Source organism: Equus asinus, chromosome X (genome assembly GCF_041296235.1).
Source record: "Equus asinus isolate D_3611 breed Donkey chromosome X, EquAss-T2T_v2, whole genome shotgun sequence".
Classification (NCBI taxonomy): domain Eukaryota; kingdom Metazoa; phylum Chordata; class Mammalia; order Perissodactyla; family Equidae; genus Equus; species Equus asinus.
In genome coordinates this window covers 110511325-110532455 of record NC_091820.1, presented here as the reverse complement: position 1 = coordinate 110532455, position 21131 = coordinate 110511325, and positions in this window count along the sequence as shown.

Below are 21131 nucleotides of genomic sequence, written 5' to 3'. Positions count from 1 at the left end.
CCTTCAGAGGATCTATGTACTCACTGAAAATATGCAAAGGATTGTGTGTGTGAGGGGGCCACTGAAAGAGTGCAAGTGTCTGTGTGTATGTGTCTGGAGGGAGGAGGGGGAATATCCAGAGCTTTCAACAAATTCTCAAAGGGGTATAGGACCCCATAACAGCTTCGAGTCTGTGGTCTAGATGAAGGGGCTAAGCTGTCCTGGTCTGGCTTAAAGAGTCTTGGTTTTCAGTGACCAGTACTGGGCAGCAGATATGCTGGAAGATCGCCAAACAGCGTCAGGCCTGGCGTGGAGGCTTTAGCATTCTAGCCTGCCCCGTATGCCAAATGCCAGGGCCCTAAAACATCCCAGTGCCTCAGAACCCCCTGGTGTGGTGTTAAGCATGTGGATTCCTGGGCATACCATCCAGGGTTCTGAGTTAATAGGTCTGAGGTGGAGCCTGGAAATCTGCTCATGTTTACAAGCTCCAGCTTTGAGAAACGCAAGTGCAGTGGCTAAGAGCATGGGCCTTGGAGTTCCACAGCCCTGGACCTGAATCTTGGCTCTGCTTCATATTAGCTATATGGCCTTGGGCAAGTCATTAAAGCTCTCTGGGAAGTGGCCTATTTATAGCCCTTCTGCCCTAGGGTTGTTGTCGGGATTAGGTTGGACAACATACACAAAGTGCACACATAGTGCCTTGCATAAAGAATAAGCCTCAATTGGATGGTAGTTCTTCTTCTAATTCTGAGGAAGATTGTCACTGAGCTAATATCTGTGCCAATATCCCTCTATTTTATGTGGGATGCTGCCACAGCGTGGCTTGACAAGCAGTGCTAGGTCTGTACCTGGGATCTGAACTTGCGAACCCCAGACTGCTGAAGCAGAGCACGCAAACTTAAACACTACACCACTGAGCCAGCCCTGTCTTCTAATTCTTGTTAAAAATGTCCCAGAGTGCTTGGCAAAAAGCCATGCTGTGGCAGGAGTCCCACATATAAAGTAGAAGAAGATGGGCATGGATGTTAGCTCAGGGCCAGTCTTCCTCAGCAAAAAGAGGAGGATTGGCAATAGTTAGCTCAGGGCTAATCTTTCTCAAAAAAAAAGAAAATGTCCCAGAGTGACAGACCTTGGAAGGGATCCTATTAATTCCCCCAGGATTATAAGGGTTTATTGTCTTTCTCATAGAACTGAAGAGATTTAAAAAGTATCAGAAGCTTAATCTGATTCATGGGTCGTGTGGGCTCCACTGACTTCAAGTGACAAAAATGAAGCTCAGGAAACCGATGAGTTCAGGTGGTATTATCAAGCCGCGTGGGCCGGCGGAAACAAATGTTTCTTTCCCGAGGTGTTCTCCGGTTGTTGGCAGTCTTGTTATCTCAGTTGTTTAGAACACGGTCCAACAGTCAGGAAACCCTCGATAGCAAAGCCAGCCCAATTTGGCAAACGTGTTTCCTTAGCCACACTGAAGACTTGATGAGAGAATGTGGATGACTCAGCGCGAGTCCATCTTACTTGTAGGAAAAGAACTCAAAGTTCACATCCAGCTAATGGGGGAATGAAGAGCAATGATGTTGGAATCCTGTTACATGCACAAGGGCTCACTGTTGTGCCAATGACCTTTTTCTAGCTTCAAAACTGGTGGTCTTTGGGGAGCCAGGGCTGGGAGGCACCAGTGCTGGGTCTGGATTTCTTTATATGAGGGAAAGGCCCTGCTGGACTTCAAACTCCCTGAGGGCAAGGCCCTGTCTACGCCCCACCAGAAAACTGTAGTATCCATCTAGTTCCCCTGGACTTTATCCCAGGATCATCTGCTCATGAACCCTGAGGGCTATGGTTATCTCTCAACTCCCCTGCCCCCAGGGGACTTTCTCACTTTGCTGTCGCTCTTGTTTTCCAATCCTGCCTTCATTCTGTTGTCTGATTTCTCAGGTCTTATCTCTTGTTTCTGGCTCTGCACTAGCCCTTGGAAATTAACAGCCGAACATGGCCTTCCCCACACAGACCCTTTGGTCTCCCAGGATACAGCTTGTAATTTTCTGGGGACTTCAGGTAATTGTCCTGCCCCTGAGCCTCCTGCTCAGGTAACCTGGTTACCTCCACCCCCAGAAGGGTGACTGGACAAGTTGTGGTTGCAAACGAGTCATAACGGGCTCCAGAGAGCACTTGGAAGACTAGTGAAATGAGCGAGGGAATGAACAACCCTTCTCCTTCTAGCCAGCACTCCTGCCTGTCCAACTGTGTTCAAAGAATGAGGGACAGGGCAGTGGTCTTTTGGTAACAGAAGGAAATTTGAGGGCCAGGCTAGGGCTGGTCCTATGTCTGTTCTTTGACGGCTGACAAGCATGTAGGCTACTTTTCTTTCCAGAGGCCTCTAGCTTCAGGGTCATTGGAGCCAGAGGGGAGCCAGGCGTAAGGTATGCGGCCTTCTCAGCAGGGTGAAGCCTTGACTGGTCAGAATCTTGGGGAAGGGGCTTAGTGCGAATTTCTGAGAAACTGAGGTACAAACAGAAAGCCTATTTTGTCATCCTCCTTATTGGAAGAGTTACCAAAGTGTCTGAGGCCACCTTCCTGGCTTCATGAGTTTAGCCTGGTGACTGTAATGGGCCTTCATGTGGTGATTGAGTTTCCTGACTATTTGGAATCATTGCCCAGGCTGGGGATAGACAAGAACAGATTGTGAGATTGTGACCCCAGTAGACGTCCAGGTAATCATGCACTTGTGTGTTCACGTGTGTGTATGTGTGTTTGTTTTGGAATGTTTATTTTTCTCGCTAAAGGAGAGTTAAGAAAAATGTTTGAGATGGTCCAAGTAATTGACCCTTTATCCTCCTAGGAAACAGAGCCTTCCAATCTGAAATCATTTTGGTCAGGGACGACTTGGAAAATCAAACAGAAAGCAGTGTTTGGGGAGGGCTGCCAAAGCCACCTCTTGCTTAGTGCTCTCAGCTCGCCTAACTTTGAGTTGGGTTTCTTTGCTCACTTGAGTTTTCTCATGGGGAAGTGGCCCAGGGGCTAATTACCAAAGAAAACTTCATAGGGCACTACCGTCCTGGATACTACGGGGGATACAGAGAGCTAGTAAGAAACAGCCTCTGCTATCAAACGGCCCCTAGTGAGCCAGCTGAGGAGATACAACACAGATATAGCATGAGGTAGTTTGGGGCTTCTCAAATGATATCCTCCAGACATTTATTCTGATTTCATGGGTCTAGGGTGGGACTCAGGAATCTATTTGATCACACTCCCCAGGACACTTGTTATCTATGGCAAGTCACTTCTCTCTCCAAGCCTCAGGGTCCTTGGCACAATGAGACAGTCAGACCAGATGATCTCCTGGGTTTCTTCCTGTCCTGACATTCTGAGATTCCCTGGAAAGCCAGATACGCTAACCCAGCAAGGTGGTCTATAATGGGTTCCAGACTTACCCAGGGAAGTGGCCTTCTAGGAAAGGCCATTAGAGGAAGGAGAATCCCTTGCTGGGCTGAGGTGAGAATGGTCTTTCTTTCCAGAGAGACTCCAAACTCGGCCTCCAAGGGTGCAGGGAAGATTTTGAAGGAGTGGGGGAATTATGTGACCAAAGGCTCAAGGCCATGTGGTACTGTGTCTCTGTTTCTCTTTGTGCTTCTTACCTGGGGGGTGGAGATGGAAGAGTTCAGTTGGGGATAAGGAGTCACACTGAGCACCAGCCAAGACTAGACCTCAAGTCCCTTGAAATTTCTAAGATCCTGTCCCTGCCAAAGCCTGAGAACTCTCGTTAGGCACTGACTTGTTGTTATTGGAGATAGAGATTTAGTGAGGCCATTAGTTAATTCCACAAACCTTTACTGAACGCCTACTTTGGGCTAGGTCTTGTGTTGAGTGCTAAAGATACAGAAATGAATAAGATATTGTCCTTGCTCTGGAGAGGCCTCAGTTTGAGCAGACAATTACAATGTGACAGGTGTGTTCAAAGCCTTATACGGAACATACGTAAAGAGAGGCTGTAGTGTGGCAAGGGGCAGGGACGACCTCACAGAGGAGGTAGGTAAGATTCACCAGGTTGTTGGAGGAAGAGGGGAGCCCTTTCTGGGTAGAGGAGGCCTCCAAGGGAAGAGGAAGTAATGGACACAATTTAGTTGGGGTCATTGCTCGTGTCTTGCCAAATGTTTCTACTTCACCCTGGAGAAGGCCCTGGAGAGACAGGGAAGTGTTCTGAAAGCAGGAATTGACTTGGGCAGATTTGAGTTTTAGAATGTTCCCCCTGGTGGTTTTGTAGATGGTGGGGATGAAATGAATTGAGTAATAGCAAAAGAACTATTGAGAAGACTATTTCTCTGGTTTAAGGAGAGTTGATGAATTAGGGCAGTGCAGTGGAGAGGGTGAGTTATGGGCTATTTATTTCAAATCTACACAGTTTGTTGATTAGTTGACAATGGAGTGTTGAGGAAGAAGGGTAGAGTTAAGGATGGCTTCCTAGCTCTTGACTTGGAAAATTTGGAGGGAGGCAAAGACTTACAGAATTGTGGATTAAGGAGAGAAAACGAGTTCGGTTTTGGACAAGTTGAGTTTGAATTACCCATTGGACATCACGTGATGTCCAGTAGCCAGCTGGATAACAAGAGAGAGGCCTAGCTTAGAGGTGTTTCTGAGAAAGGATTTCTGGATCCTGTGTGAATTCCCTCCTTATGTGTTCTTTTTCACTCTTAATACACTTCTAAGAACAGATTTTGGTGATATCTAAGGTTCTATACTTTTCTCCTTCCGAATTCTCTCATATCCGAATACCACTGTTTGTAACACATCACATATCCACCCTTGAATTCCCATTATTCACAAAGACATTTCCCTAAATCATGAGGGCAATTAGAAGAGGATCTCAGATCATCACCTCCTGACTCCTTGCAGTCAAGTGTGGATATTCTAGAAGGTAGCCAGGCATTTGTTCAAGATTCTAGAAGTCACTTCTACTTTTTTAGTAATGGAAAGGAAGTAACAGTGGGCCAAACCTATAGACATTCTGCCTTGAGGCCTGGCCTCCTGGGATGGGTTGACATCATCATAACCATTGTCATCATCATCACCATCATCCGGAAAGAGCCAACAGCTTGGAGCATTTCCTATGTGCTAGATACTCTGCTGAGGGCTTTTCATGCATGATCTCACTGAAGCTTGGTCACAGCCCCAAGGTGTTACTATTACTATGCCTATTTTTATAGACAAGAAAACTGAGGCACAGGGAGTGTCAGTGACTTGCTTAAGAGCCCACTGTTAGTACTCAGTAGAGCTGGGTTTTGAATCTGCATCCATCTGACTCCAAAATCCTTATTCTTAACCATACTTGGCCTGCTTAGGAAGGCTGTTTAACCATGATTGCTGTTGATTTTTTTTCAGAAAGTCTTCTAGTTTTCTATCATCTTCAGTATGTAACCGCCTGATTAGTCAGCTAGTCAATCAACAACCTGGATTGCATAACAGTTTTAAAGGAAAACTATACTACACCTTGAGGATGGGGTATGAGACAAAAGAACTAGAAAGCACAGTTCCTGTATTCAAGGACCTACCTAGCAAAAGACACCCATGAGATGACTTGAATGAGATTATGCAATCTGGGGCTAGGATTGAGTGGAATTGATACTAAGGCAAGGCTTTCTGGAGACAAAGGCTAGCTGTTTCCTCACCTAGGAGTAAGAGATAGACAGATGGGGTGAGGCAGCTAGGTTCTTATTAGAAGAATTCAGAAGTCATCAGAGCCAGGAGGGACCAGAGAAAACACCTGGTTACTAGATTCTGGCCCGGACTTCTCATTTTCTAGATGAAGAAGTATAATAAGAGAGGAATGGGGACATGCTTGGGTTAGGCTTCCTGACACTGCAGCCAATGTTCTCTCTCTGGATCAGGGGAGGTGTAATACCAGCATGAACAAAGTCCTAGCAATGCTAAGAGGTCACTTGCAGGGAAGAATCAGACCAGGAGCAGTCACAAAGCCGCCTTGTTCGGAGCGCATTTCAGCAAAGTCTAGGAGGTTTTGTTTTGATTTCCACCTACTCCATGGGCTTCCCTCATCTGTGGCGACAGTGTGTGGCTTGCTCTTGCCATGTGCCTCTGCAGTCCGGGCTGACAGTGCACATTTCACTGGCTTGCCCAAGCTGAAGCCACACTGTCAGTGGAACATGCTTATGGGTTCTATTCATCAAGCACAGACTATTTCCGATAAGGAACTAAAGCTTGCTTATTCCAACAGCAACTTACATATTTTCAAACAAAGGAATCATAGAGTCTTCGTTTATAAACTTCTGGCTGCCCTGGTGTTTGGTCAGGAAATACCAGTTTTTTACATGGTGTCAAAAATTAATCCACTTTCCATCTCCTCCCACAAAAATGTTGCTCCACAGAGGTAAAGACGTGGGGGTTGGAATCCCAACTCTCTTGGCTCCCAGACCACCTTGTCATGGAGTCCTCGTAAATCAGCAGGCAACCCTTTCCGTTAGGTCTGTATTTATCTTTGCAGATGAACGGAGGTGCCAAGTTATAGGGGAAAAATCTCCTCTTTCTGACTCCCGTCTGGAATCTGCTGGCAGTCCCACATACCTCCACTTAGGCAGGGCTTAGGGGCTGTGTGGATAGCAGAGGGTGTGGTATTCCTTGACTCCAGAGTGAGTATTCTGGATGCTTCCTTCCTTCCTCCCCAGCCCCAAGGCTTTGCCCCTCACCCTGAGCTTTTTGCATTCCAGGTACCCAGGATTTTGCCATCCATCCCTGGCCTTTAGCCTCTCAGCCTGAGTGGGGAACTCACAAGAACTGCCATCCTCTTGCTGTAGCTACACTGATTCTGGATCCTGCATTATGCTCACGGGGCTAGGCCTTGCCTCACTCTTGATGAGTGTCGCAGAATGCACCCCTGGTGTGTGGAGAAGTGACACTCGAGGGCCATAGGACTAGGGGGCAAGCAGGGATATGGAGGAAGGGAAGCAGATGTAGTTTCTATAAGCCTGTCCCACCTAATCAGAATATGGTCATTTTAAGAGAAAGGGTTTTAAAGAGCGTCGAGACCGAGGGAAATACCCCATTGCTTTTATTTGGGATTCTTAAGATAAGAAATCTGTACTTTGGAAACTTGACTATACTATTTTAATTTTTGTAAATATTTAATTTTGTTCTTTCATTCATATTCAACAAATATTTGTTAAGCTCTCTACTGCGGGCAGGCACTGTGCTGCTATAGTAATGAGCAAAACCTCACATGGTCCCAGCCCTCATACAACTTACAGTCTAGTTGGCAAGCCAGACATTAATCACATAATCACAGAAATAAATGCAAAAATACAGTTGTGAAAAGTTCTAGAAAGGAGAGGTATATGCTATGAGAGCACATAATAGGAGGGTTCTGACTTGTCGGGAGATAAGGGAGGGCTTCCTTGAGGCAGTGAGGATTTTGACCTGAGGAATAAGCATACTTTAACAGGGCAAACAGTAGAAGGAAGGATATTTAAGGCAGAGGAAACAGTATATGCAAAGGCCCGGTGGTAGGCCTGCAAGAAGGCCAGTGTAGTGGAGCAGAGAGAGGATCAAGGGGAAGCATAGTGGGAGTTGAGGCTACAAAATCAGCAGGCCTCCAAGGCCAAACTATGAGGGTTTGATCTTTATCTTACAAGCCAAGGAAAGTTCTTGGTCAAGTTCTTTTTGAAAATGTCAGCCTGTTGGAGTGGCAGTTTACTACTTAGGAAAGAAAAGAGTTATTTTCTTTCTTTGAACATATGTGGGTATATTAACATGTAAATAAATCTTATTTCCTACTGTCTTGGGTTTCAAGGGGAAAAATCCTCCTGAAACAGGACAGAAATCTTTAGGCCGGGAAGAGCCTAACAAGATGATACCTGTGGCATGCTGGGAATTGTGGGCCTGACACTGTTCCTTTAGCAGCACTTTCCCAACTGTGGTCTCCCTTTTATAATCTGGCCCAGGTCTCCATCTCCCCTCCAACCAATGCACTCATTAAAATTTCTTTTTAAATTGTGGTAAAATACACATAACATAAAGTTTACCATCGTAACCATTTTTAAGTGTCCAGTTCAGCGGTATTAAGTATATTCATATTGTTGGGCTACCGTCACCACCATCCATCCACAGAACTTTCGTCCTACAAAACTGAAACTCAGTACCCGTTAAATGATAAATCCCCACTCTCCCATCCCCCAGCCCCTGGTAACTACCATCCTAATTTGGGTCTCTATGAATTTGACTGCTCTAGGTGCCTCAGATAAATGGAATCTTACAGTATGTCTTTTTGTGACTGGCTTATTTCACTCAGCATAATGTCCTGTTGATCTTAAACAAATAGACAGCCAGTTACTTCTCCAGCAAAAATGGGTTTATTCAGGATCAGCAAAGAACTGCAATTTGGGGTCTGCAACCGTGGCAAGCCACATGTGAGTGCCCCCAGCAGCAAGGGAGGAGAAACTCTTTTACAGAGGGGAAGAGGAAGTTGGGAGGGCTATTGTGAATGAAGAATCCATTGGAGGAATTGAGAGTTTGATGTCTTAGTGGTTTTTCACTTAGTGGCCAAGTTGTAACAGTCTCTCACCAGCTGAGCTCTTGCTGGTCAAGAAGAGGAAGTCTTTCTTCTTCTTGTCGGCTTCTGCTATCAACATAGGGCAAAAGAGCTCCCCCCTTTGGTCCCCTGATTCCAATTTAATGAGGTTTCTATTTATTAATTTCCACAGTCCTAAGGGTTCATCCATGTTCTAGCATGTGTCAGAATTTCCTTCCTTTTTAAGGCTAATAGTCCATCATATGTATATATCATATTTTGTTTATCCATTATGTCGGTGGACATTTAAGCTTTTTCTCCCTCTTGGTTGTTGTGAATAATGCTGCTCTGATCATGGGTATACAAATCTCTGCTCAAGTCCTTGATTTCAATTCTTTTGGGTATATACCCAGAAGTGGAATTGCTGGATCCTGTGGTAGTTCTATTTTTATTTTTTCCATGAACCACCATACTGTTTTCCATAGTGGCTGTGATACCGAACCTGAAGTGAGTTCGCTCACCCATTGCACAGCAAGCCAATCTCTGACACTGGGGGTAGTGGGAGAAACCAGGAATTTATTATTGCACAGTGACGAGCAAGGAGAGAGGGCAGCTAACGCTAAAATCCCAAACTCCCCAAAAAGCTAAAAGGAAGGATTTTTATTTGGGGTTTTAGGGAGGGGAGGGAGAGCATATGGCCTTGCTGGTCGGAGCTTTCCCACCAGCCTGTCTTTGGCCTTGAGACTACTTGCAGAGAGGAGCGAGCCCGTGACCTTGCTGGTCAGCAGCTTTCCCACCAGCCTGTGTCTCTTTGCGAGGAGGAGATAATAAATCTAGGTGCTTGTCCTTGGCAGTGTCTGTCTCCATGCAGGATAGTGGATTCTGGAGCCAGGAAGCCAGAGAGTAAGCAGGGAATGAGTGTTTTGGTTTTAACCCCATATATGCTGGGTTTAATGTAGGGAAACTGATATCTGGGTCGGTATCAGCTGCACCATTTTACATTCCTACCAACAGTGTGCAAGGGTTCCAATTTCTCCACATCCTCCCCAACACTTGTTATTTTCTAAAGCTATACAGCTAGCAGGTGCCAGAGTTGAGATGCTACCAAATAGCCTGGCTTTAAACCCCATGCACTCACCCATTCCACCAGGCTGCCTCCCTCACTCTGTTTTTGTGAGGAGCCAAGGCGTGAGGAAGGCCTGTAAACTCTTAACTGCTGTAAAGAGACAAGAGGTGGTTTTCATTTCTGGGCATATTCAGAGAGTAGTGAGGGTTCATTGATATGGACAAGCCACTTCCAGGGCACACTAGGATCATGAGGAGTCAAGGAGATCCCTTTGCAAGGGACAGGGCCCTTGGTATAGAATGTGAGCTTTGAAGCCCAGCCACAAGACATGCAGAACATGAGAAGACATGCCCTTCTCATTTGGCCTCTCTCTGCCAGCACTCTCATTGTAAATGTATGTCCCCTAAGAATAGTGCCTTGCATCTGTATAACACTTAGAAAATTAAACATAGTTACACACACATTATTCCATCAGATCGTCATAGTGATCCAGTCAGCCAGGAAGGGTCGGGGTTATTGTTACTATTTTACAGATGCACAAACAGACTCAGGAACCTTAAGTGGCTTATCAAAAGATCCAGTTGGCCGCCAAGTCAGAAAAAAACAAAGGTCTTTGGATCTATTCATTCATTCCTTGATAAATCTTTTGTACATTCATCAAAGGAGCCTATTCCTTCCCCAGCCAGTGGGCCAAATGGGCACAATAAGCCAGGTGTGCTAACCTCTCCACAGCCTGGGCCAGAGCCTGACCCATGGTTCCCACATGAAAGCATTGCAGGTCATTAAGTGTTTGCTTTTCAGCCCACTGGTCAGCAGTGGGTGTTTGGCTGGTACCATTACATTGAGGGTCAGGGACCCAAGCATTTAGATACTTCTCTAAGCCAACATTGTCTCCCTCCAGAGATGCAACAACTCTATGAAAGAGGTCCAGAGGACATTATTGCCTTCATCTGAGAGATGCAGAGACTGAGACCCAGGGAGGGTAAGTAACGCACCTGAGGTCATGCAGCTAATGAGTACAGGAATATATGGCTTCAATATCAATATTTTTTATCACTACATCAAGCTACCATGCTGCCAAAAGGCCCTGGGGGGTAGGGGAGGGGACTTAACCATGGAAGTGCTATATCGCAACGTGGTTATGACAGTTCAAGTATGCCAGTATAGACATTCTGGGCAGCCCTGGCCAATGGCAGGTAGCAGGCTGGAGCAGGCAGTCAGCTACGTGGTATGACATTGTGGAGATAAACAAAGACCACCCAAATGAGAGCCAAAAGAGGCTATTTATTCAGAGCTTGTTGTACAAGGGAGTCAGCCACCATCATTGGGCTGTGGCAGAGACTCAGAGGCAGGCAGGAGAGTGGGAAAGCTTTACAGTGAAAAAAAGGGAAAGCTTCAGGTAAGACCTGATAGGAGGCTATTGGCATGGGGAAGCCAGAGGCAGGCTAACGGGAAGCAGGGTATCCTATGTGATAGACTTGTGGAGCCTATTTGATTTTTTCTGATTATTCTTGAGTTAGAAGGCAGGAAGGGCAGGAGAGTGGCAAAAATAGGGAATCTGGGCCAATTACTGAGAGGTTGTTGTTTGACTTCCTAGCTGATTGCTGTAGAGGTGTGGGTCAGACTTCTATTGTTATATATGGTCCGTTTGTATATTCAATCTCTCCATATAAGGGAGCGAAAAAATGGCCCTAACTGAAAAATCTATTGCAGTGGCTAAAATGTCCATTATCAGAATTAAAAGGAATGAAAGGATTTCCTAAGCTCCTTAAAAATATGTGTCTTTTCCCATAGGCTTAAATGGGATTACTGTGATTCTGGAGATTTTTAACACGAACTCTAGCAGAATTTTCATTATTTAATTGATTTTGATCGACCCATATGTGCCTGTCACTGTCATGCATCAGAAAGCAGTTTCCTGTGTATGGGAGAAGAGAGTCCAGATAAAAAGTTGTGTTCCATGGTGGGGAGTGGGTGTAGTGTCTGGACTCCCGGGGCAAAACTCAGTCTAATGAGACTAGGCTGGGGATTGGAGGAGGGCATTCAAGAGTGAGTGCCCCCAAAATGAAATGGGGTGGGTGTAAAGGAGCTTCCAAGACATTTTTCAACTGGGGCCCTCCATTCAGAATACCTTTGCAGCAAATCAGTTGTTTTAATTCCCCCACACCACACCCCACCGTGACTTTGTTTCCCATTTATTTTAATCTTATTTATTATTAATTATTTTTTGTAAAGACTTCATTTTTTTAGAGCAGTTTTAGGTTCACAGCAAAATTAAAGAGGAAGATACAGAGATTTCCCGTCTATTCCCTGCCGCCACACATGCATGGCCTCCCTTGTTATCAACATCCCTCACCAGAGTGGTACATTTGCTGCAATTGATGAACCTACATTTGATGGACACATCATAATCACCCAAAGTTCATAGTTTACACTATGGTTCAGTCTTGGTGTTGTACATTCTATGGGTTTGGACAGATGGATAATGGCATGTATTCGTTATTATACTATCATATAGAATATTTTTACTGCCCTAAAAATTCTCTGTGCTCTGCCTATTCATCCTTCCTCCACCCAAATCCTGGCAACCACTGATCTTTTTACTGTCTCCATAGTTCTGTCTTTTCCAGAATGTCATATAGTTGGAATCATACAGTATATAGCCTTTTTAGATTAGCTTCTGTTTTAGTCCATTTGGGTTGCTATAACAAAATACCATAAACCGGGTGGCTGATAAACAGCAAACATTTCTCACAGTTCTGGAGGCTAGAATTCCAAGATCAAGGTGCCAGTATCGTCATGTTCTTGGTGAAGGCCCTCTTCCTGGTTGCAGACTGCTGACTTCTCTGTGCGTTGTCACATGGTGGAAGGGATGAGCTAGCTCTGGCATCTTTTTATAAGGGCACTTATAGAAAGTGCCCCAGTCACGTAAAATCCCATTCACGAGGACTCTGCCCTCATAACCTAATCACCTCCTGAAATGTCCCCCTTCTAATACCATCACCTTGGGCATTAGGTTTTCAACATACAGATTTTGGGGGGACACAAACATTCAGACGATAGCAGCTTCTTTCACTTAGTAATATGAATTCAAGGTTCTTCCATTCTTTTCATGGCATGATAGCTCATTTCCTTTTAGCACTGAATAATATTCCATTGTATGGATGTACCACAGTTTATTTATCCACTCGCCTATTGAAGGACATCTTGGTTGCTTCCAAGCTTTGACAATTATGAATAATGCTGCTATAAACATGTGGGCAGAGTTTTGTGTGGACATAACTTTTCAATTCCTTTGGATAAACACCAAGGTTTGCTGGATCCTATGGTAAGAGTATGTCTAGTTTTGTAAGAAACTGCTAAACGTCTTCCAAAGCTCATGTACCATTTTGCATTTCCACCAGCAATGAATGAGAGTTCCTGTTGTTCCACATCCTCGTCAGCATTTGGTGTTGTCAGTGTTTCAAATTTTGGTCATTCTAATTGGTGCGTAGTGGTATTTCATTGTTGTTTTAATTTGCATGTCACTGATGACATATGATGTGGAGCATCTTTTCATATGCTTATTTGCCACCCATATATCTTCTTTGGTGAGGTGTCTGTGAAGGTCTTTGGCCCATTTTTTTAATCAGGTTGTTTGTTTTCTTATTGTTGAGTTTTAAGAGTTCTTTGAATATTTTGGATAGCAATTCTTCATCAGATCTGTCTTTTGCAAATATTTTCTCTCAGTCTGTGGCTTGTCGTCTCAATTTCTTGACATTGTTTTTCACAGAGCAGAAGTTTTTTATCTTAATGTAATCCAGCTTATCAATTATGTTTCATGAATCATGCATCATGCATCATAGTTGTTGTATCTAAAAAGTTATTGCCATACCTATTGGTCATCTAGGTTCTCTCCTCTGTTATCTCCAGGAGTTTTACAGTTTTGTGTTTCACATTTAGGTCTGTGATCCATTTTGAGTTAATTTTTTAGAAGGGTGTAAGGTCTATGTCTAGATTCCTGTTTTTTGCTTGTGGATGTCCAGTTGTTCCAGCACCATTTGTTGAAAAGACTGTCTTTGCTCCATTGTATTATCTTTGCTCCTTTGTCAAAGATCAGTTGATTATATATATGTGGGTCTATTTTTGGGCTCTCCATTCTGTTCCATTGATATATGTCTATTCTTTTGCCAATAACACACTATCTTGAGTACTGTAGCTTTATAGTGAGTCTTAAAGTCGGGTAGTGTCAGTCCTTCAACTTTGTGTTTCTCCTTCAATATTGTCTTGGCTAGTCTGGGTCTTTTGCGTATCCATATAAACTTCAGAATCATTTTGTCAATAGCCACAAAATAACTTGCTGGGATTTTGGTTGGGATTACATTGAATTTATAGATCAAGTTGGGAAGAACTGACATCTTGACAATATTGTCTTCCTATCCACAAACATGGAATATCTCTTCATTTATTTAGATCATCTTTGATTTCGTTCATCAGAGCTTTGTGGTTTCCCTCATATAAGAAATTTGAAGATCTTAGACATATTTTGTTAGATTTATAGCTAAGTATTTCATTTTGGGGAGTGCCAATGTAAATGGTATTGTGTTTTAATTTCAAATTCCACTTGATCATTGCTGATATATAGAAAAGTGATTGACTTTTGTATATTAACCTTGTATCCTGCAACCTTGCCATAAGCACTTATTAGTTCCAGTAATCTTTTTGTCAATTCTTTCAGATTTTCTACATAGACAATCATGTCATCTGTGAACAAAGACAATATTATTTTTTCCTTTCCAATCTGTATATCTTTTACTTCTTTTGTTTTGTCTCATTGTATTAGCTAGTACTTCCACTATGATGTTGAAGAGGAGTGATGATAAGTGACATCCTTGCCTTGTTCCTGATCTTAGTGGGAAAGCTTTGAGTTTCTCATCAAGTATAATGTTAGCTATAGGGTTTTTTTTTTAATAGATATCTCTTATCAATTTGAGGAAGTTCTATTTCTAGTTTACTGAGGAATTTTATCATGAATGGGTGGTGGATTTTGTCAAATACTTTTTCTGCATCAGTTGATATGTAATTTGTGCCTTCTCTCTTTTTTTCTTAGTTAGTGTGGCTAGTTTTGTTTTGCTTTTCTTCTTCTCCTCAAAGCCCCAGTACACGGTTGTATATGATAGTTGTAAGTTGTTCTACTCCTCTATGTGAGCCACTGCCACAGTATGGCAACTGACAGACAGGTGGAGTGGTTCTGCGACCAGGAAATGAACCGGGCCACAGGGGTGAGAGTGTGGAACTAACCACTAGACCCTCAGGGCGGGCTCAATGTGGCTAGTTTTTAACTCTCAGAGTTGTCCATACTGATCCTCCAGCAATTTGTCAGTTACAGTTCAGGTTTTCCTACCCAGGCACTGGTTCCTGAAGCAGTTTCTGCTTGTGAATCTTGGCTTTGGGAAGCCACAACTCCCTGTGTTTGCTTGTTTGTCTCTCTAATCTTGGGGGCAGCAGTTTGCCCTGAGTCCTTCCCTCTCTCATGGATCCAAGAAGAGTTGTTGATTTTTCAGTCTGTTCAGCTTTTTACTGTTGTTAGGACAAAGAGGTGACATCCAAGCTCCTTATGTGTGGAACCAGAAACCAGAGTCCTACTGTATGATTTTTCCCCACCTTTGTTGAGATATAATTGACATATAACATTGTACAAGTTTAAGGTGTATGACATGATCATTTGATACATGTATATACTGCGAAATGATTACTACAATAAAATTAGTTAACACCTCCATCACCTCACATAATTACCTTTTTTTGTGGTGAGAACAATTAAGATTTACTCTCTCAGGAACTTTCAAGTATTCAATACAGTATTGTTCACTATAGTCACCATGCTCTATATTAGATTCCAAGAACTTATTCATCTTATAACTGGATATTTGTACCCTTTGACCAATATCTCCCCATTTCCCCTACCTCCTAGCCCCTGGTAATCACCATTCTACTCTCTATTTCTATGAGTTTGGCTTTTTTAGATTCCATATGTAAGTGAGATCATACAGTATTTGTCTTTCCCTGTCTGACATTTAACTTGGCATAATGCCCTGAAGGTCCATCCATGTTGTTGTGAATGGCAGGATTTCCTTCTTTTTTATGGCTTAGTAGTAGTCTATTGTATGTGTGTGTCACGTTTTCTTTATCCATTCATCTGTTGATGGACATTTAGGTTGCTTCCATGCCTTGGCCATTGTAAATAGTGCTGCAATGAACATGGGGGTGCAGATATCTCTTTGAGATAGTAATTTCATTTCCTTTATGTATATATCCAAAAGCAGGATTGCTGGATCACGTGGTAGTTCTATTTTTAATAGATTCATACTTTTTCCATAGAGGTTGTACCAATTCTGTATGATTTTATTTCTATAACATTCTTGAAATGACAAAATTATATAAATGGAGAACAGATTAGTGGTTGCCAGGGGTTGAGGAGGGATCTGGGGTGGGAGGGAAGTGGGTATGGCTATGAAAGGGCAACATGAGGGATCCTTGTATTGATGGAAACCTTCTGTATCTTGATTGTATTAATGTCAATACCCTGGTTGTGATATTATACTATAGTTTTGCAAGATGTTACCATTGGGAGAAACTGGGTAAGGAGTACATGGGATCTCTCTGTATTATTTCCTACAACTGAATGTAAACTCAGCTCAAAAGAAAAAGTTTAATTAAAAAAGAAAAGATCTGTCTGTTCCTCTGTTTGTCCCCTTCTCTTGGGCCCTTGTTTGGGTCAGCACTTAGGTGTAAAAACTAAGTCATTTGAGGCTAGTGGTAATTCACCGGAGCAGGACTATGCTCTTTGTGGCTTGAGACAATAACACGTTGGTTTGTTGGCATGATTACTATTACCAGCTACTGTCACCTGGCACACAGCAAGGCTCTGAGGTGCTCAGGAAACAGGACAGAGACTTTAGAGGTGAGTATGAGAGAGAGGCCAGTGTAGCAGTTCTCAAATTTTCATTTCCAAGGATTATTTGAGAGTCTGTTGGTGTGCAGTTATCAAAGAATGGGGAACACTTTCTCGGCCTGTAAGAGAGATTGCCAAGATAGTTCGTTAGTTGAACAAAAGCAAATGAAAAAGCAGTGTAAAGGATGATTTTGTTTGTTTGGTTGGTTGGTTTTCGGCTTTGTAAATAAAAAGAACCAAAAATATATATGCATACAACTCTTTTGTTTCCTAGAAGGAACTCAAGACGTAGAATATGGACTTATTGGGGAGGAAGGGTAGAGACGGGCTTTCATGCTTCATCATTTTATACCTTTGTGTGCCATTAGAATTTTCCAACCATTCTTTCTTTTTGGGAGTTCTTGGAGGCCAGCTGCCCTGGCTACATGCCTTTACTTGTCCCACTGACCGAGCATTCAACTCAGGATGCCAGTGGCCCAGGAGGAAGGACTAGGAACTCTTTCTCCAGGATGTTAAGTAATGAAGGAAATAAAATGACAGCAGGAGGCTGTTTGGGTAGGCCAGTGTGAATCACTGATTCCAGACCCAGAGGGTCGCTTCCCCCTCAGCTGCCTGGGCAAGGAAGTCAGAATAGTTCTCTGCCTGGCTAGCTGGTAAAACCCCATTCACTGCGCCAAGCAAGTCTCCCTCCTCCAGCGGGGGTGGCATCCCTGGCTGGGCCCTTTGCTTCCTGGGCTGATGGTTGGGTGGAAGGGGGTGTGTGGGCTTTGGACAGCGCTGCCTGTAAGGGGAAGTGCAGCTTGGCAGGGTTTCTGACCCTGGAGGTGGCAGCTGTAGGGCCCCAGCTGCTTCACACCTCCAAGCTCTGGGCTAAGTGAAGGGTGAGTGATAAATGTGTGTGCTTTTCTCTTTCTTGGTGATTTTCAGGTTGGGGATCATTATTTTGGCCATGATGGAAGTGAGGGAAAAGAAAATTGGACTCCTCCTCCTTCCTGAGCCCTGCTCCGTCCCCAGGCTCTTGAGCGCCAAGGAGCTTGGGGGAGTGGAGGGAATCACTTGGGAGTTTTCACACAGCCAGGAGAAAGGAAATGAAGGCATCCAGCAAGAAACTGGCAAGGACCTTCCACATCTGTGCACCTTTACTTCCAGCATCATTGGCCCCATCTGAGCTCCAGTTTCCACCTAGGAAAGGGAAAATCTGAAACACGGGCAGATCAAGCAGGCAGGCAGATGGATGCTTGTGCATTCAGAAACATTTCACAATGTCTATTTACAAACTCTTCTCATCCCTGTTCAGTCAGGCAGGCCCCCTAGGACCACACCTGGAGCCAAGTTTGTGTTATGGCTATATAGCCTGAAAGTAATAAAACTATATTTTAAACATTCTATATAATACAAACTTCCTCCAAATCTGGTTGCTCTCCTCCACCACAAGAACAAGCCTGGCGTGTGGCAAGTGATGGTTACTTTCCAGGTTGTCCCCTCCCCTCCGCAATCCAAGGTGTCCAGGCAGAAGGAGATGCTCAGTGACTCTGAAGACTGCCTGATGGACGAGGAGGAGGGGGAGTGGGAAGGGAATTTGAAGGAAGAAGTAGTCAGGATCGGGAACTCCCATTAGCAAATGCCTCTATAAGCATCATTATGTAAGCATTCCTCCTCTGCAGCCCTGCAATCCCAGGGAGGCATCACGCCTCCCCAGCCATATTATCTTCCTGGCTTTCCTCTCCCCATTGCTACCTCCTCTGCCCTTAACATCAATTTACATCAGACTTAACCTGTTTACAAACATTGGGGGTTGGGGGAGGTCTCTGCCCCAGTAAGTATGGTCTTCCCCACTCCAGCTCTCTTAGAGACGACTCTGGCTCTGTTGGTCTTTAATTCCCGAATCCTACTTGCCCTCAGACTCCATAGGGTGTCATGAGAGCAGATGTTCTGAAGGCACTCTGAGATATCTGGATGAATGGCTCCATAGAAGCCACAACTCAGCTCTCTAGCTCATCCTCCCAGGCTTCACGAGATGTCACTCCATCTGGGATGCTGTGATCAGCAGGTCACATGGATTCAGACACTAAACTGCTTTGTCTCTGTCTCATTCCTAACCACTAAACCCACTGCTTTTTTGCTAGCCTTTAGTGGGAACTCGTTCAGAGAGCCTCAGGAGGTGGACTGAGGGGAAAGGGAAAGAGCAAGAAGGGAGACAGAAGCCAAAAGGAAAGCAAGGAGAGGCAGGGACTGAGAGGAACCCTCTGGAATGGTTTGTATCTGCTCAGAAGGGAGGGAGTCTCACCATTCTCCATTTCAGGCTCTAGTGATTACAGAGATTTTTTTCAAGAGCCAGATGTTTCAAAGTCCTGGCAGGAGTTTTAAGTCAGTCCTGAAGGTTTCAGTCAAATATACGCTGCGTGTTTTAGACTCACTGGAATCACTGGTTAGAGCCAGGAAGATCAGATTCTCTTCAAAAGCAGCGGAGGCATTTATCCAAAAACTGGGGCGGGGGGCACTCACAGTGTTTGCACTCTTGCTTTTGTTGAGAGGGAGCAGCTGTGCCTTGATACCCCTGGAAATCTGCCTTATTGGCTAGGCATCCTAAGGATGTGCCCACCTTGCTTTAGCAAAGGTCGCCTCCATCCTGAAATCCAAGTAATGGAATGTGTGCCTTCCTGGCACTTAGAAAAGGTGGACACTTTTTCAAAAAGTTTGGCTGTACATGAAGGTATCTACCTTCAATTTTAAGAATTAAAAAAATCTATTCCCCAAATAGTTGTTTTTATAGTCCTACCCTCTTAGCCAGCTCCCACCATGCTATGCGAACATTCTCTTCTACTGGTCTGTCATACATAATGACTGGCCTTTGGGCATGTGATCATTTTCAAGTCAATGCTATGACCACAGATCTCACAGAACAGTAACCTCAAAGTCAACTGAACAAGGCATTCTATTCATTCTCGATGTTTCACAAAGTGCTGTGCCACCTGCTGTGGTAGGTACAAGAAAAAATGTAAGCAATGCATCTTGCCCTCTGGACGCTTAAAAATGGGAGTTAAAGAGATAGGATATATGCAATTGAAACACCTCGAGAACCAATAAAAGACAGTATATAATCAAATGTTAAATGACAATTGATAACAGCAATTCCTATCAGTTAGTGAGGCCATCCTAAGGGCCAGGCTCCATGCTAAGGGCATTACATTTGTCATCTCATTTTAATCCTCATAACAACCGTATGGGGTAGGTTCTATTAATTTCTCCATTTTAGAGCCCAAGGAACTCAGATTTGCAAGGAGTAAACAGTTTGCTGCTACACAGTTGCCAAGGGCAGGCAGAGCTGAGATCTTAACCTAAGCTTTTAATTTTGAAAACACTTCAAAACTATAGGAAGTTGAAAGAATAGTATAATGAAGACCCATATATGCCTCATCTACATTCACCAACTGTTAACATTTTACCTCATCTGCTTTATCATTCTCTCTCTGTCTCTCTCCGTGTACACACACACACCTGCACATTTTTTCTGACTTATTTGAACATCAATTGCAGGCATCATTACCCTTCACCTCTAAGTACTTCAGCATGTATCTCCTAAGAACAAAGACATTTTCCCACAAAATCCCAATGCAGTTATCACACCTCAGAAACTTAGCCAGAGTCAGGATTTGAACCCAGCTCTGACTCTAGAGCACTAACCACAGGTGCTGTGAGAAGAGTTCAGTAGAAGGAGCCATCAGTGCAGTCTGGGAATTACAGGATGGATTTTCCGTGGACCCTCTACTTCTGATTATTCATAGCAATGGAGAAAAGGGGTTGGCCAAACAATCACAGAGCATGCATAAGCAAAAAACAAAATTCTGTGATTTTTGGAGTGTGTTCTATTTGGGTGGGAGGGGAATGACAAAGATTTGCCTTCCTAATTAGCTTCTCCTCTTGCCAATATTAAAATCGGTCTTTCCTAACCACCCAGTGACATTACAATTGGGGCAGCTACTCTAGAAGTTACTCTTTGATTAAAACATAACTGCAGAAAATCCACTAAGTGGGTAAGCCACACGTGAATCATAGAGAACTGACCACAGATTCTAGCTAGAGAGGAATTCTAGCTAGAAATTTAGCTACAGGTCAGGATTCAGCATCTACAACATAAATCTAGTCATTGGTCAGTTATGCATCTTCCCCCGTTCACTAAGTTAAGAAGAGAGGGGTCCATGCACTGCCCTGCTCCAAAGACTCACTCAATGAAATTTACTCACCCAATGAAATTCCAGAAGCAGGGTGTTGCCTACTGCAGACTGAAGGAGAAAGCAGGCCCTCTGCTACTCAACTGGCCAAGCCCCCCTGAGGGGCCCTGACCTGGCTTTCTTCTTTCTAATTTACGGAAGCCAGATTTAGAAAGGCTGTCAGATCAGGCCCAGTCCTGCGGGTCAGATTAGGCCCTCTGAATGCATGCACAGGAGACATCTTGACCTTTTAAAATCTTTGATTTCTCTTGGTAAGTTAAAGAAGCCAAAACCTGCATCTTCATTTGCTTTGCTTTTCACGCTCTCACTAGACACTTCAGAAATGCAAACACTGCAAACCCTTGCATCTCAGATGCCAGGACAGGGACACCCCTTTATTGAACTGCAATTGGGAAAGGTGCCCTCCTGGAT